Source organism: Pan paniscus, chromosome 2, assembly GCF_029289425.2.
Source record: "Pan paniscus chromosome 2, NHGRI_mPanPan1-v2.0_pri, whole genome shotgun sequence".
In the NCBI taxonomy this organism is placed as follows: domain Eukaryota; kingdom Metazoa; phylum Chordata; class Mammalia; order Primates; family Hominidae; genus Pan; species Pan paniscus.
In genome coordinates this window covers 106,247,613-106,264,532 of record NC_085926.1, presented here as the reverse complement: position 1 = coordinate 106,264,532, position 16,920 = coordinate 106,247,613, and the positions used below count along the sequence as shown (strand labels likewise).

Here is a 16,920-nt window from a genome sequence, read left to right as displayed (position 1 = left end):
TAGAAGAATTACATATTTTTTGAAGATTTTTGAAGTTTTAGGAAGAAATGCCGTATGCATACAAACATGCCTGTTATGCAGAGATTGTTCAAGCTGAAGGTAAAAATAGAATCACGGTTTTAAATAATATCAATGGCTGAGAAAGGAAAGAACAATTTCTCTGAGATTTATGTCACAGAGAAAGTGGCTATGATATGTATGCCATTATTGAAGACTAGATCAACAGTTTTAGGTTACAAACCTTTCCCTTGCAACATATTCTTCATTTCAGGAAGGGGCACCTGAAAGGAAGTAGGATGAACCATTAGGACCCTATATTAGGGGAACCTGTAGGGCCACTGCTTGCAAGAGCTCAACTGTTAGGCTTTGGGATCTGTTACCATTTCAACACCACTTTTGGTTCTCTTCTGCAAAGTGCCTCCACGATGTCTTCAAGTGACTGGGAGAAGAAACGGCATATGCAATATGGTTAACCCTGATTATATCTATGCACATGTACCTACACTAAGGCTCGGGGGAGAATTTAATGTTGGCATTGAACATTTATTAAATTGGCAAATGTTCTGAGGAAGTAAAAAGTATAACTGTCATGTAACTTGAGGATGTGAGAGCAGCTACCGGTTGCATCCTCAGATCAAATAGGGCTGAAATTAGTCATCCAACTGGAGTCTTTCAGTTGTCGAAATACTGCAGAAGAAAGTGAATTTAAACTCTAAAGCTGAGAGGTGGATAGACATGGCTAAAATGTAGATCTTAAATTGGTCTGACAGGGAGATAAGGAATTACGGTCCTCATATATTAGGCATTTACTGAATCAGTTCAATCAATATTTATTTCCAGCAAAAAAGTCTCCTAATATTTCAGCTATTAAAAACCTTGAGGTGTTAAACTCACATATTCATTTTCCAAGATGCTAAGTGTGGTGCCTGTCATCATTTGTGCATGTCATGCCTTCCTGGCCCATTGTTGCTGTGAAAGGACATAAAGTAATTTAGGCCTAGGCATTAAAGTGGAATTGGAAGATCAAGAGAGGACTGCACTCATACCTGCTAAATGTTAAGCCACAGAAGGTTCCAACAGACTTGGATAACACCTTAAGTCAGAATCCACTGGCCTTCAACATCTCTCAGCTGGGAGTACCCTAATTAACTAACAATTCAGAACAGCTCTGCAATTTAGGATTTCTGTCCAGCCAGTGAACTGCCCCTCAAAACAACTTTTTCAAGAAATCTCCTATTAAAAACCTGAACTTGCCTTAAAGGACACTATTTAGTCTTGCCCTAATTCAGTGTACCTGAATTGCAATTCTTTTTTTCCCAAATATACTCTACTTTCTTTGGCATCTGTGTTGATTTTTTTCTTAGTTAATGTAACAACAGAACTGCCACATCAGTGCAGGGGCTTCCTGAGGCCTTCTAGATGCTCTCTGTGATCTATTCTTAGTTCTCTGTTTTCCTGGTATTGCTTCGTATTCAGGTCTAGAATAGCATCAACCACCTTGAGTTTTGCAGTGAGTTAGCTTTTAAATTGCTTCAAAGTGCTTTCACAACTCTCTTAATGATCATTCTGGGAAACAGCCAGGGTAAGTGATCCTCCTGCTTCATTTAGGATGAGGAAACAGGTGCTAAGAGTGAACAAATGATACACCTAATGAATAAGTGTCAAAGTTGGGCATTACATTAAACATCTGCCATACTCCTCTCACATCCCCTTGGCTCACCTTTTTGTCCTGGACATTGTTGAGGCAACAGGCTCTACACAGGTGCCCTTACCAGCACTTCATCCCAGCTGTACTACGCATCTGTCTTGCTTGTTATCCCAGGGATTCTCTGCTTTCTAGTGAGACTCCTAAAACAGAGAAAATAAAAACCCTCCAGTGTTAATTTTAGCCTATGGAGGTCAGGCTGTTCCCCTGTTTTCTCTCTGGTTGACAATCCTGAAGTGTCTTCTATGTGGTTCCTTAAAGCATCCCCACCAAGACTAAGCCCCAGTTACCCACAGGCATAGCCAGCTGAACAGCACACTCTTGGATTAGCTCTCCCTCCTTCCTGTTTTACTCTTCTCAAGGGCCCCTCCCCTGTTCCCTGGATTCACTTCCCAAAATAAAATACTTGCTTTTCTCTTGCAAATTTAAGTTCCTTATAGATGGTGGATATTAGACCTTTGTCAGATTCATAGTTTGCAAATATTTTCTCCTATTCTGCAGGTTGTTTACTCTGTTGATAGTCTCTTTTGCTGTACAGAAGCTCTTAAGTTTAATTAGATCCTGCTTGTCAATTTTTGCTTTTGTTGCAATTGTTTTTGGTGTCTTTGTCATGAAACCTTGCCCATTCCTATGGCAGGATGGCATTGCCTAGGTTGTCTTCCAAGGTTTTTATAGTTTTGGGTTTTACATTTAAGTCTTTAATCCATCTTGAGCTGATTTTTGTATATAATGTAAGGAAGGGATCCATTTTCAAGCTTCTGCATATGGCTAGCCAGTTATCCTAGCACAATATATTGAATAGGGAGTGTTTTCCCCATTGCTTGTTTTTGTCAGCTTTGCTGAAGATCATAGGTGTGTGGCCTTATTTCTGGGCTCTCTATTCTGCTCCACTTGTCTATGTGTCTGTTTTTGTACCAATACCATGCTGTTTTGGTTACTGTAGCCTTGTAGTATAGTTTGAAGTCAGGTAATGTGATGCCTCCAGCTTTGTTCTTTTTGCTTAGGATTGCCTTGGGTATACAGGCTCTTTTGTGGTTCTACATGAATTTTAAAATAGTTCTTTCTAGTTCTCTGAAGAATGTCACTGGTAGTTTGATAGAAATAGCACTGAATCTGTAAATTGCTTTGGGCAGTATGACCATTTTAATGATATTGATTCTTTCTATCCATGAGCATGAGATGTTTTTCCATTTGTTTGTATCTTTTATTTCTTTGAGCAGTGTTTTGTAATTCTCATTGTAGAGATCTTTCACCTCCCTGATTAGCTGTACTTTTGGATACTTTATTCTTTTTTGGCAGTTGCGAATGGGATTGCCTTCCTGATTTGGCTCTCAGCTTGGCTGTTGTTGGTGTATAGGAATGCCAGTGATTTTTGTACATTGATTTTGTATCTTGAAACTGCTGAAGTTGTTTATCAGCTGAAGGAGCTTTTGGGCTGAGACAATGGGGTTTTCTAGATATAGAATAATGTCATCTGCAAACAGATAGTTTGAGTTCCTCTTTTCCTATTTGGAGGCCCTTTATTTCTTTCTCTTGACTAATTGCTCTGGCTAGGACTTCCAATACTATGTTGAATAGGAGTGGTGAGAGAGGGCATACTTGTCTGGTGCCAGTTTTTAAGAGGAATGCTTCCAGCTTTTGCCCATTCAGTATAATGTTGGCTGTGGGTTTGTCATAAATGGCTCTTATTATTTTGAGATATGTTCCTTCAATACCTAGTTTATTGAGAGTTTTTAACATGAAGGGATGTGGGATGTTTAATTTTATGGAAAACTTTTTCTACATCTGTTGAGATAATCATGTTTTTTATTCTTTAGTTCTGTTTATATGATGAATCACATTTATTGATTTTTGTATGTTGAGCCAACCTTGCATCCTGGGGATGAAACCTATTTGATCATGGTGGATTAGCTTTTTGATGTGCTGCTGGATTCGGTTTATAAGTATTTTGTTGAGGATTTTTGCATCAATGTTCATCAAGGATATTTGCCTGAAGTTTCCTTTTTTTTGTTGTGTCTCTGCCTGGGTTTAGTATCAGGATAATGCTGGCCTCATAGAGTGAGTTGGGGAGGAGTCCTCAAAGAGCCACAAACAGAACTACCATTTGACCCAGCAATCCCATTACTGGGTACATACAGAGGAATATAAATCATTCTACCATAAAGACACAGGCACACAAATGTATATTGCAGCACTATTCATAATAGCAAAGACTTGGAATCAACCTAAATGCCTATCAATGACAGCTTGGATAAAGAAAATGTGGTAATATACATAATGGAATACTATGCAGCTATTAAAATGGAAGGAGATCACATCTTTTGTGGGAACATGGATAGAGTTGGAGGCCATTATCCCTAGCAAACTAACTTAGGAACAGAAAACCAAATACCACATGTTCTCACTTACAAGTAGGAGCTAAATGATGAGAACTCATGAACGCAAAGAAGGGAAAAACAGACACTGGGGTATACTTGAGAGTGGAGGGTGGGAGGAGGGAGAGGAACAGAAAAAATAACTATGGGGTACTAGGCTTAATACCTGGGTGATGAGATAATCTGTACAACAAACCCCCATGACATGAGTTCACCGATAAAACAATCCTGCACATGTACTCCTGAACCTAAAATAAAAGTTAAAAATAAAGAAAACGATTTGAAAGGGTTATATTAAAGGACATTTTCTCTGAATTAAAAAAAAGTACTTGCATGAAAGACTTATTTCAGGCTCTGCTTGGGAAAATCTCAGTTGAAACAGGCTACAAACACATTCTTTCGATTTTTCTGGTTCATTCTTCTCATTACCCTATTAATCACCAGACCTGAAATTCAATACTCATTTTTTTTTCATTTCCAATCACAGACAAAGGCTATAAGATTTAATATTTGAAAACCAAGTATAATCTTTTTATGCTCTGTATCACTTGCACACATTAGGTGTTTAATAACAAGAATTGTGATGACCTTTAAGGTAGCAATTGTTTAAGCAGAAGGATGCATATATAAATATAAGGAAAAACACGTAAGTTGCTATTCAACAGATGGTTTGAGAGAGCTGGAAGTAACTATCTTTACTCAAAGACATTTCTAGGGTCGGTCTATAAAGCTTTCTGTCTGGCTTCCTTTCATACTATGTTTTCTAATAAGATGTAAAATAAGCCATAAGATTATTCTTATGGCTTATTTTAGATATATTGATGGCTTATTTCAAACAGCCTCACTGAGGAGAGAAAACAGAATGACGTCTTTATAGCTTTGAGTTCTAAAATAGCAATAATATCAGTATTTGCCAGGTGTAATTATATATGCATATATGTATTAAGGGAGTTTTGTCCTTCAATAAGTTTATAAGAATGAAACATGGCCATTTATATTTATTTCTGGTACAATAAGGATATTGAGTAAAAAATAAATGAAAACTCTTAGATGAAGTACAATCTTGCTACCAGCATACGAGCACAAGATCAAGAAAAACCAACTGCTGAATATCAAACAATTCTTGATTTGGAAAGGACAGATCTAGACCTAAATAGTAGTCCAAAGGGAGCAATTCTATTCAGTGTATGCAGACTATCAGATCAGTTGGCAACACTGCTTCTAATACAAGAGCCAACAAGTATCACTTTATAATATTTGACAGATACCAGGAATCAGCAGCCTGGGTAAACATTGCTGTGCTTGCTTGTCACTAAAGATTGAGAGGCAATGTGTTATGTTATAAATATGAAGAAAGGAAACTAAGACCCAGTTTCTGGATCTTAGATATAGTAACTAAAATATTTAACACTGTGGAGCAACCGATTGAGTTTATTCCATGACTTGCCTAAAGAACACATTAACAATTTGTATAGATTAGCCAAGTAATCCATTTCCCTGAAAGCATAGAGATACCTATGTCAGTTACTATTCTATAATCTGAACACCAGAATTATCCACATGATTAATAATGATAAAATTATTAAATAACATTTTAATTATAGTTTGTCGGAACAGATTACTTCAGTTGAAAAAATTATAAAGTGAAAGCTGTTTACATAATTGCTTTTAATCCTTTAGGAAAAAATATTTTTATTTAAATAAATATATATAAATATATATAATTATATGTAAATATGTTTTAAAAATATGTTAAAAAATATATTTAAATTAAATATATTTATATTTGTTTCTATAAGCCCATCTCTTGACTAAATATATTTAATCATGTACACACACACACACACACACACACATTTCATTTTTAAAAATTCCTCTTGAAGCTCTGTGCAATTTACTCTTTGGTCAGAGAGTGAAATACCTCTGTTTCTATAAGCCCATCCCTTGACTTCACATTTTACTGGAACGTAAGTTCTCATAGGTATATTATCATGGCTTTTCCTAGCATCCAATTGTATGAAAATTTGATTGTTGTTTACATGGCCATCTCGGTAAAGGCAATGTTATGAAAGTACTCTAATCAATTTGCTTGACATTCTATATGCTGACTTGGCAATAATCACTGGCAGTATTCATACTCAGAAAAGAGCAAGGAGTGCCGGGCATGGTGGCTCATGCCTCTAATCCCAGCACTTTGGGAGGCCAAGGAGGGCAGATCACGAGGTCAGGAGTTCGAGACCAGCCTGGCCAGCATGGTGAAACCCCATTTCTACTAAAAATACAAAAATTCACTGGGCATGGTGGCGTGCGCCTGTAGTCCCAGCTACTTGGGAGGCTGAGGCAGGAGAATCACTTGAACCTGGGAGGCGAAGGTTGCAGTGAGCCAAGATTGTGCCACTGCACTCCAGCCTGGGTGACAGAGTGAGACTCCATCTCAAAAAAAAAAAAAAGAAGAAAAGAGAAGAAAAAAGAAAAAGAGCCAGGAGTTCATAACAAAGAGAACAACAATGACTGAAGAATAGTAGGTGCTATAAATGGCCGTGGCTGGTGGTCACATTTTAGTGGTGGAGACAACCAACAGGATTCAACAGGATCCAACAGGACCAACAGCAGAAAAATCATTCTTTCAATCCCTTGATAAGGCTAAGGTATCAACTAGTGGCAGACAGGGTGGACTTTATTGGATATGCATTATGAGGTCTTCATTTTGTAGGAAATTACATACTTGCTCTGGAAACAGGGCAATTATGTGAAATGTTAATGAATACTTTCAAAAAAAAGGAAATGTCAAAATAGCAAAGTGGGATTGAATTTTATGAGGAGGTTAATTTCTAAAGTCAGCATATGAAGCAAAACATTCACAAAGTCAAAATTACCCCTAAAAATGCCTTATGAAAATCCCTTACCACATAAGGAACAGACAGAAGCTTCTTGAGTCTGACAGGAGATTTTTATTTTATTTTTAAAGCATGGAAACAATTACTATTTCTTTAGTTCTGATTATTACTTTTTCAGTTGCAGACCCAATGTAGGTGGCTTACATTTAGGGGAAATTTGGTGCCAATGACATCTTAAAAGCAATATGTTCCTAAAGACTACAAAATGGTTGCACTCAAAATTATGTAGTATGACTTTTGGAAAGTCTCAGAACACCATGTGGCATCAATTACCTTTAAGATTGCTAAGGCCTTTTCACTTACAGATGAAAGCAACAGCACTGAGGTCACTCCTTACGCAAAGCTCTGGGTCTGTGAGATAGGGTCATTTCTCTGTGGAAGGAGGCAGTCCAGAAGTAATGAACCACAAGAAAGAAAATTAGAAAACCCCATAGAATGCTACATTTTGACCCATCACTGCTAAGACTCTATGTCAAACTCCTGAGTCTGAATTCATAGTTTGGATAACTGATAGCCTCACAATTAGTTGCTCTGACACAGGACCGAGTCAAAAGTTTGGGCCAGTTTGATCATAAACTTTAGCAACAGACAGGCCTGCATTTGAACCTCAGAATAACTTCACAAAGATACTTTTTATTTGGAAATAATTGCAGATTTACGTTCAGTTGTAAGAAATAATATAAAGAGATACCATGTATGCTTTACTCAGTCTCCCTGGAAGACAACACCATGCAAAACTATAGTACAATATTATAACTAGTGTATTAGTTTTCTAGGGCTGCCATGACAAAGTACCACAAGCCGAGTGGCTTACACAATGGAAACTGATTTCCTCACAATTCTGGAGGATATAAGTACAAGACCAACATGTCAGCAGGGTTGTTCCTTCTGAGGCATCTCTGCTTGGCTTGTAAATGGCTGTCTTCTCCATGTGTCTTTGCAGGGTCTTCCTTTTCTATGTGTCTGTGTCCTCATCACCTCTTCTTACAAGGAAACCAGAAATATTGGATTAGGGCACATCCTAATGACTTCATCTTAATTGCCTCTTTAAAGACCCTATCTCCCAAAATAGTCACTTTCTGAGGTAATGAGAGTTAGGACTTCAATGGACAAATTGTGAGGGGACACAATTTGGCCCCTAGGAACCAGGATGTTGATATTGATGCAGGCAGGAAACAGACGATTTCTATCACCACAAGGATCTCTCATATTGACCTTTCATTGCCACAGCCCACTTAAACCCTAGCAATCACTAAACTGCTCTACATTTTTATAATTTTATCATTTCAAAAATGTCTTACAAATGGTATTATACAGTATATAATTTTTGAGACCGTCTTTTTAAACTCAGCATAATTCTCTGGAGGTTCATCCAGATGGTTGTCCAGTTCATTCCTTTTTATTGCTGAGTAGTATTCCACGGTATGGTTGTACCACAGTTTAACCATTCATCCATTGAAGAATATCAGAATTGTCTTCAGTTTTTGGCTATTATGAATAAAGCTGGCATAAATATCCATGTGCAGAATTTTGAGTAAACATGAGTTTTCATTTCTATGGGAGAAATACTCAGGGTGCAATTGCTGGAATGTTTAGTTTTTTTAAGAAACTGCCAAACTGTCTCCCAGAATGTCTATATTATTTATATTTCCACCAGCAATATAAGTGGTCCAATTTTTCTAAATCCTTATCAGCATTTGGTGTTCTCAGTATTTTTTATTCTAGCCATTCTCATAGGTGTAAAGTAATATCTCATTGTAATTTTAAATTGCACTTCCCTGATGTCTACTAATGTTGAACATCTTTTCAGCATTGTATACACTCTTCCTAATGACTGTCATTTACCAATTGTATACACTCTTGGGTGAAATGTCTGTTCATGTCCTTCACCCATTTTCAGATTGGATTCTCTTTTGACTGTTGAATTTTGAGAGTATTTGATATATTCCAGATACTAGTCCTTTGTCAAATAGATGGTTTGCAAATAATTTATCTCAGTTTGTAGCTTATTTTTTCATCCTCTTAACAGATACTTTTGCAGTGTGAAAGTTTTTCATTTATGAGACTTTAGATCTTATTTTTACATGGTGTTTCAGCTGTTTTTTTTCTGACACAGCTTCAGCAGGGGAAACTGGGGGTGCCATTTCATTACTACAGAGTGGAGGTGGAAGTCCAGGTACTCCACACAGCCTCCACTGACACTCTGGCGAGGGCAGGGTCCTTGGTACTGCCTAAGAGGATGAAAGTCCACATTCCCTACTCAGCCTCCTGATACCACCTTACAGCCTCCAGAAAGTGAAACCCTAAGTTCTCCACCACTTTTTCTGTGATATTTGGCTGAAGTAGAGAAGTTGTTACTAAAAGTTTTCTGCCTTGCTACGTTTCCCCCTTTCCTGATTGTTTTAGTAAAGAAAGAAAGATTTTGTTAGGATGTTTTTGGTCTATGCCCACTGGCATTTCCAGTTTGCTAGCCATTTCAGTTCCACCTCTGAGATATATGAGGTTAAAAGAAAGCCTTGGGAATACCCCAACCTGTTGATCTTGGATCTTAGGGTTCCTAGCCTGTGGGCCTTTTCTCTATGTTTTAGGGCTGTGTGTGTGTGTGTGTGTGTGTGTGTGTGTGTGTGTGTGTAAAATATAATGTCTAGGTTTTTTATTGTACTAAGTGGAAGGAGAATAGACAAGTACTTCAACTCGATCTTCCTGGAAGTCTTTCATTGCTACTTTACTGATTGTGGTGAGTTACCTAATCTCTTTATATCACAGTTTTTTAGTCTTCGAGAGGGGGAAAACATCTACCTCACAGGGTGGTTAGAAGATTAAACAAGAATCTATATAAAGTATTTGACTTATACTGAAATATTGAATTGTTCTTCTTTGAAATGAAACTATGCTGCCATTCTTCTGATCTTTCAAATATATATCACAAAAGACTTCTGAATTTTCTAGTTCCAGGGAGACTTAATATCTGCCAGACCCTCATAACTTCTCAATGCTATTAGAACTACCCCTGACTTTCCCACTTGGGATTGGTGATTTTGCTATGTATAGGCAAATGTGATTTCCCTAGCAAAGCCCTAGCACATAGTAGACATTCAAATGCCTAATCATTTGCAAGTTCCTCCTATACTATTATGATTTTACAGTGAGTCTTTAGGCCCATCCTCAGCAACAGGGCTATTTCCTCAGTAACAAAATGGGAATGACATCTGACATATATTTCATAGGAACAAAGTGGCTACACATATAAACACTCTCTTCTGAATAATATCTTCACCTTTTACCAAAAAAAAAGCACATAACTGCAATAACATCCTGCTATTATCATGGGTCTTGCCCTGTTCTTATTCCCAGTTTCCCAGTGTTTCACAGCAGGGTGGAGTAAGATTATAGTGATGCCAGTAGAACAGAGGTAGAGACAGTTGCCAGTAAAGTCAAGGACTACCTTGTAAAAGAGTTACAGCCACCACAAGGGAAAACTCAGGACTCCATTCTGGTAATCACAGATCAGGCTTTCCTTTAAAACAGCACTATAGATACGTTGCTAGTGTAATGTATAGATAGAGTCTTGTTTCTTCTATGTCAAATTATTGAATGAGAGCTCTGCATAGCAAGTCTAAACTATAACATTTCAAAAATATATCATTTATTGGGTGAAGAATACTAACTTTTAATTAATTTTAGACCTCTATAACAATGAAGTACACAATGATAGGTTCTTTAAGTTATTGAATAGTTATTAGTTACTAATAATTCTTAATTAGTTCAGGTTTAGAGCTGGAGAAAATTGCAAGGTATGCAAATCATAATCTCAAGGTTAATAGGTTCAGCTTCTGCATTCTGTCAAGTCAAGGTGATTTTAAGGTGAAGATTCTCTCAAGTGTTTTGAGGAAATTCAGATATGGTAACCAGACTGTAAAACCAGTAGTCTGTTTACAATTTTTTATTTACCATAAACAAGGGAATTGAAAGATAAGGTTCCTTAAGAACAGGCTATTTTATGTGAATATCAGATGTTTTCCTCTGTGGAAATATATTTTGTTTGTGCATGTTGTGCATGTTGTAGAAGGAACTCTCATGCTCAAAAATATAGGCTTGCAATCTTCAGATAGTCAGATACACCTTCATCTGTTCTTTTCTCCTAGTTCTCTGTAGAAACCAGGTTTACCCAGATTTTGGATTATATTTCTCTGGTTACCAAGGGATGTGAAGAATGTCTCAAGTCACATGGAAACTATTTACTTCTTTATGTAACTTATTTAAAAGGTCTCCTTGAAGACAGGGGTCATATTTATTTTCCTTGTCACCCTAGCACCTAGTTAACTGCCTAGAAACTAATAAGCATTAATTGAATGAAAGGAATGTGAAAAGATTTTTTTTAAAAACCACACAATCAAAAGGAGTCCACTCAAACACTTATTTAAAGTGTTGCAACATATTGAGTGCTCAAGTTGAGTGTTCTGCAAGGAATAAGACACTCAAGATTGAGGCCATGGTTTAGCAGACAATGGTGTGGCAACCGGGTTTAGTGAGAGGTGGAGGGGAAACAGCTGTGAATAGGGTCTTTCAAGGGTCGGTGGAAATGTAGGTGTCTACTTTCCAATGGATTGAATGCTGCTTTAACTTAAGAACATTCAAAACAGAGCCTGAAAATTTGGACTCTAGTGGGGATGGAAAGGAACAGATGAGCGATCAAGAGAAAGAAACATGCAGGTTCTAGAAATTGAGTGTGAGTAAACCAGAAAGAGATGGAAATTTGTTGACATCAAGATAGTATTAGATAATATAGCAAGCATCAAGTTTACTTTGGGAAAAAAAAATCCTTTGGTGACAAACAGGTTCTTCATCTGTCTTGGACTATGTTAACTTCTTTTTCTTTTCTCCTTAACAGGGGGCTTTTCTCACAGAAATATTTTTGGATAAGTTAGATTCCTATTGAAAGTTGGTTTTATTTAAAGTACTCAGTTGCCAGAATATGCAATCTTATTTCCCAGTAAGAAACATTTAGGGAAAAATTGGGACTCCATGAAAAATAGATAAAGAGTTATCAATATTTATATTTCCAGGAGTATGGTAGATTAGATATCCTAAAAAACCCCCACCCAATGAATCTAAGAGAATGACTAGAAATATTTTTTAAAATCTTTTAGAAAGTGTCAACAGACTGGTAAAAAATTAAAGAATATGAAAAATTCTTCAAATTATTTAAAACTAGGAATGCTGGGTGATACTCAGGTACCACCAAATCAGCCTCTTGACCTGTCAGTTTCTGCTGAACTCTGGAGATTTTTGAGCTGCTTCTTTGTGAGCTAATATGAAGAACTAAATCCTATGGCCTATCTAGTTGGGGAACCTAGGGGGAGATCCTGCATAAAATTTTGACTTTTTCAGGATATAACGAAAAAAGGTTGCCAAAAAAGATGAAATCAAAGAAACATACCTTCTCAAACTTAGTTGTAGGTAAAGGGAAAAGAAAATAAATTCTTCCCTGAGAGCACATAATCATATACCAGTTCTCAGGTTTGCTGTCTAAATTCAAATAACCTGTATGGTCCAAGGAAAACTGAAGTATAGAATTTAATTTGAATTCCTGGATTTGTCATACCAGCAAGCTACTGAGAAAAGAAAATATCAATCCTCTCTGAGTAATTTAACAGGTCCTATGGAATTCCCACGGTTAAATCACCAGAAAATTGAGCATCTACACACACACATATCAAAATACAGATCACAAAATAATAATGAAAACATACTATGAGTAAGAACCAGCAGAAGTAGACCACAAAGGTTTCAGATATCAGAATTATCAATCAGAATAAAAAGCATATATGTTTAAAGAAATGAGATCCTTAAAAATAAGCTTGGAAGAAGAGATTTTTAAAGAATAAGAACTAAGAGATTTTAAACACAATCAAATAGAATATGTAGAAAAGAAGACTACAGCACATAAAATGTGAAATTTAGAGCACAAATTAAGCTATACATTTTATTTTTGCTCTGCCTAAACTGGAAGTCTAACCTGAAGAGACTTCCAAAACACACCCAGAAGGATTGATATATAAATATAAAAGAGAAGGCAAGAAATATGGAGAATAGAATAAAAAGTAACAGAATTCTAACCAGAGTTCCAAAAGGATGTGAGAGCCTAAGGGAGAGATAGATAGTGCTGGTAACTTTTTATAATTACTAGTAAGCCAAGACTTAGAAGTCCAAGGCAGTAAAAATAAAAATAAAATCACACATTAACACATCATAAATGTTGCAGAAAGATACATTGTGAAAGTAGTCAGAAAGAAATGAAAGATAATCTACAAAATAAAGATAATTAGAATCGTGACTGAACCATCAGAGTAGCAGGGAAGACAGAAGACAGTTGATTTATTTAAAGTAGGGAAAAGAGAAAACTTGGACTCTATACCTAGAGACATTCTCAAGAAAACAGGATATTAAAAACTATTTTTTACACCCAGAACTTCTCTAGTAAATTCTAATGAATGTTATTCAAACAGATGGGAAATAATTCTAGATGAAGGGGATGAAATGTAAAAAAGGTAATGCCTAGCCTGTAGCTAATACCTAATTTGGCAGCATAATAGTTCAAAAATGCATTGCTCAGATCTCCTTTTAAGAGAGAACCTGTAATGAGGAGTGTAGTCTATTGACAGCCTCTAGCTGCAGCACCTTTGGGATCTATTGCTGTGTTTGAGCCAAGGACAACCCTTCCTAGACAGCTCCCAGTCAATAACTTAGAACATCAGGGATCCCAAAGCACAGCTATTTATGGCCAATGCAAACCTCCTGTGATAGGCAATCTTTGCTCTGGAGCTCTCTATCAAGCTGGCCAAGACTCTCAAAGCTGCACTTCAGTCTCATGCTGCTTCTATCCAATCCCCTTTCATTCCCTGCCTTCTTTCATAGGTGTCAGGCCTGCATCACAGTCTGAAGGCTTTTCCTATTCCTGTTTACTTTCCCCTTATGTTTCATAGGCATTACCAACAATAAAACTCATGCATTCCTATCTCTGTCTTTGTGACTGCTTCCTGGAAGGCAAATCTAACACAACTGATATACCTGGATGGTCTAAGAAGGCAGGTAGTAAGATGCAGTTTGGGGACTTGTCACTCACCAGCCGGGTGGTAAGAAGTACCCCATCTTAAGTGATATATGGGGCAAGGCTACTCCCTGCCACAAGGTAGAGGCCCAGTTGATGAAAATTTCACTGGTATTTAGGACAAGATAAATATTCTGATGGAGGTATACCTGTGCCAGTGGGACAACTCAGGCATTTAAAAGATAATAAGAGTAACAATATATACAAGGAAAGTAGAATTGGCTGGTTATTCATAAGTTGCATTAACTAACTACAGAGGGGTCAAGAGACACTAAAGGCAGTTAAAAAGGTTGAAAACTAAGTGTGAGAACTAGAGGGCCTGTTTAGTCACTTACAAAGAAGCCCTTATGTTTTTCAGGAGAGCAGACCCAACTAATGAACAAACTCCAAATCTCATAATTAAAACTGAGAAGGTTCAGAGACTGTTGAAAGCAATAATTATCATTATCTTGCTTTCAAGATAATGCTCAGCTAAGATAATGTTTGCAACGCTAAAGACAAGGCCCTGTTTGGGAAAACATGGTAAAAAGGTGTCTGGATGGGTGTCCTTGTGAACTGTGGCTCTGCGGACACCCTGAGACAGAACTTATAAAAATGGCCCAGTCCTCCCTATTAAAGGCTAACTTTGACCTCATGCAGGAAGATTCTTCAAAGCATTCTTCCTCACAAGGCATCAGGCACTCACTTCAGGAAATGACCCCATTTTGTCTCCTAGATTTTAGGCTGATAACTAGGGTCAAGTCACAGCACAAGCCAGCTGATGGTGTGCCAGGTTTCTTAAGGGAGGAGAGAAATTAAGTCCCAAATGAACTGCAAGAATTCATTAGTGATATGGTTTGGCTGTGTCCCCACCCAAATCTCATCTTGAATTGTAGCTCCCATAATTCCCACATGACATGGGAGACAACTGGTGGGAGAGAATTGAATCATGGGGGAGTTTCCTCCCTGCTGTTCTTGTGGTGGTGAATAAGTCTTATGAGATCTGATGGTTTTATAAAGGGAAACATCTTTCGCTTGGTTCTCATTCTCTCTTGTCTGCCACTATGTAAGACATGACTTTTGCCTTCCGCCATGATTAAGGCCTCCCCAGCCACGTGGAACGGTGAGTCCATTAAACCTCTTTTTCTTTATAAATTACCCAGTCTCAGGTATCTCTTTATTAGCAGTGTGAGAACAAACACAGTAAATTGGTACCAGGAGTGGGGTGCTACTGTAAAGATACCTGAAAATGTGCAAGCAACTTTGGAACTGGGTAACAGGCAGATGTTGGAACAGTTTGAAGGGCTCAGAAGAAGACAGGAAAATGTGGGAAAGTTTGGAACTTCCTAGAGACTTGTTGAATAGCTTTGATCAAAATGCTGATGATATAGACAATAAAATCCAGGCTGAGGTGGTCTCAGATGGAGATGAGAAACTTGTTGGGAACTGGAGTAAAGGTGACTGTTGCTATGTTTTAGCAAAGAGAATGGCAGCATTTTGCCCCTGCCCTAGAGATTTGTGGAACTTTGAACTTGAGAGAGATGATCTAGAGTATCTGGCAGAAGAAATTTCTAAGCAGCAAAGCATTCAAGAGGTGAGTTAGGTGCTGTTAAATGCATTCAGTTTTAAAAGAAAAACAGAGCGTAAAAGTTAAAAAAAAATAGAAGCCTGACAATGTGATAGAAAAGAAAAACCCATTTTCTGAGGAGAATTTCAAGCCTGCTGCAGAAATTTGCATAAATAACTGCAAATTTATGATTAACACAGGGGTTAATTGCCAAAACAATGGGGAAAATGTTTCCAGGGCATGTCAGAGACCTTTGAGGCAGTCCTTCCCCTGGAGGCCTAGGAAGAAAAAATGGTTTCATGGGCCAGACCCAGGGCCCACCTGCTGTGTGTAGCCTAGGGACTTCATGCCCTGCATTACAGCCATTCTAGCCATGGCTAAAAGAGGCCAAAGTACAGTTCTGGCCATGGCTTCAGAGTGTGAAAGCCCCAAGCCTTGGTAGCCTCCACGTGGTGTTGAGCCTGCAGGTGCACAGAAGTCAAAAATTGAGGTTTGGGAGTCTCCACCTAGATTTCAGAGGATGTATGAAAACCCCTGGAGGTCCAGACCAAAGTTTGCTGCAGGGGCAGGGCCCTCATAGAGAACCTCTGCTAGGGAAGTGCAGGAGGGAAGTGTGGAGTTGAAGACCTCACAGAGTCCCTACTTGGGCACTGTGTAGTGGAGCTGTGAGAAAAGGGCTACTGTCCTCCAGACCCCAGAAGGGGGTGCACCATGGCTTTGCACAATGTGCCTGGAAAAGGTGTAGACACTCAACACCAGCCTGTGAAAGCAACCAGGAGGGAAGCTGTGCCCTGCAAAGCCATAGGGGTGGAGCTGCCCAAGACCATGGGAACCCACCTCTTGCATCGGCACACTTTGGATGTGAGACATGGAGTCAAAGGAGATCATTTTGGAGCTTTAAGATTTGATTGCCCCATCAGATTTCGGACTTTCGTGGGGCATTTAGCTCTTTCATTTTGGCCTATTTCTTCCATTTGGAATTGGTGTATTTACTTAATACCTGTACTCCCATTGTATCCAGGAAGTAACTAACTTGCTTTTGATCTTACAGGTTCATAGGTAGAAAAGACTTGCCTTGTCTTGGATGAAACTTTGGACTGTGGACTTTTGAGTTAATGCTGAAATAAGACTTTGGAGGACTACTGGGAAGGCTTGATTGCTTTTGAAATGTGGGGACATGAGATTTGGGAGGGACCAGGGTCACAATGATACAGTTTGGCTGTGTCCCCACCCAAGTCTCATCTTGAATTGTAGCTCCCATAATTCCCACATATTGTGGGAGGGAC

At 38.1% G+C, this 16,920-nt stretch overlaps 1 protein-coding gene across 30 annotated transcripts in view; it reads right to left on the bottom strand.

The window, feature by feature from the left end:
* HHLA2 (HHLA2 member of B7 family) overlaps positions 1–16,920 on the bottom strand; it is a 160,680-nt gene that overhangs the window by 95,867 nt on the left and 47,893 nt on the right. For 27 of the 30 annotated variants that reach the window (XR_008624803.1, XR_008624806.2, XR_008624802.1 and 24 more), the window contains one exon: positions 1,721–1,848. The exons of the other annotated variants lie outside the window; for them this stretch is intronic. The gene's annotated coding sequence lies outside the window, so the exon portion shown is untranslated. The remainder of the gene's footprint in view (positions 1–1,720; positions 1,849–16,920) is intronic. 30 annotated transcript variants of the gene reach the window in all.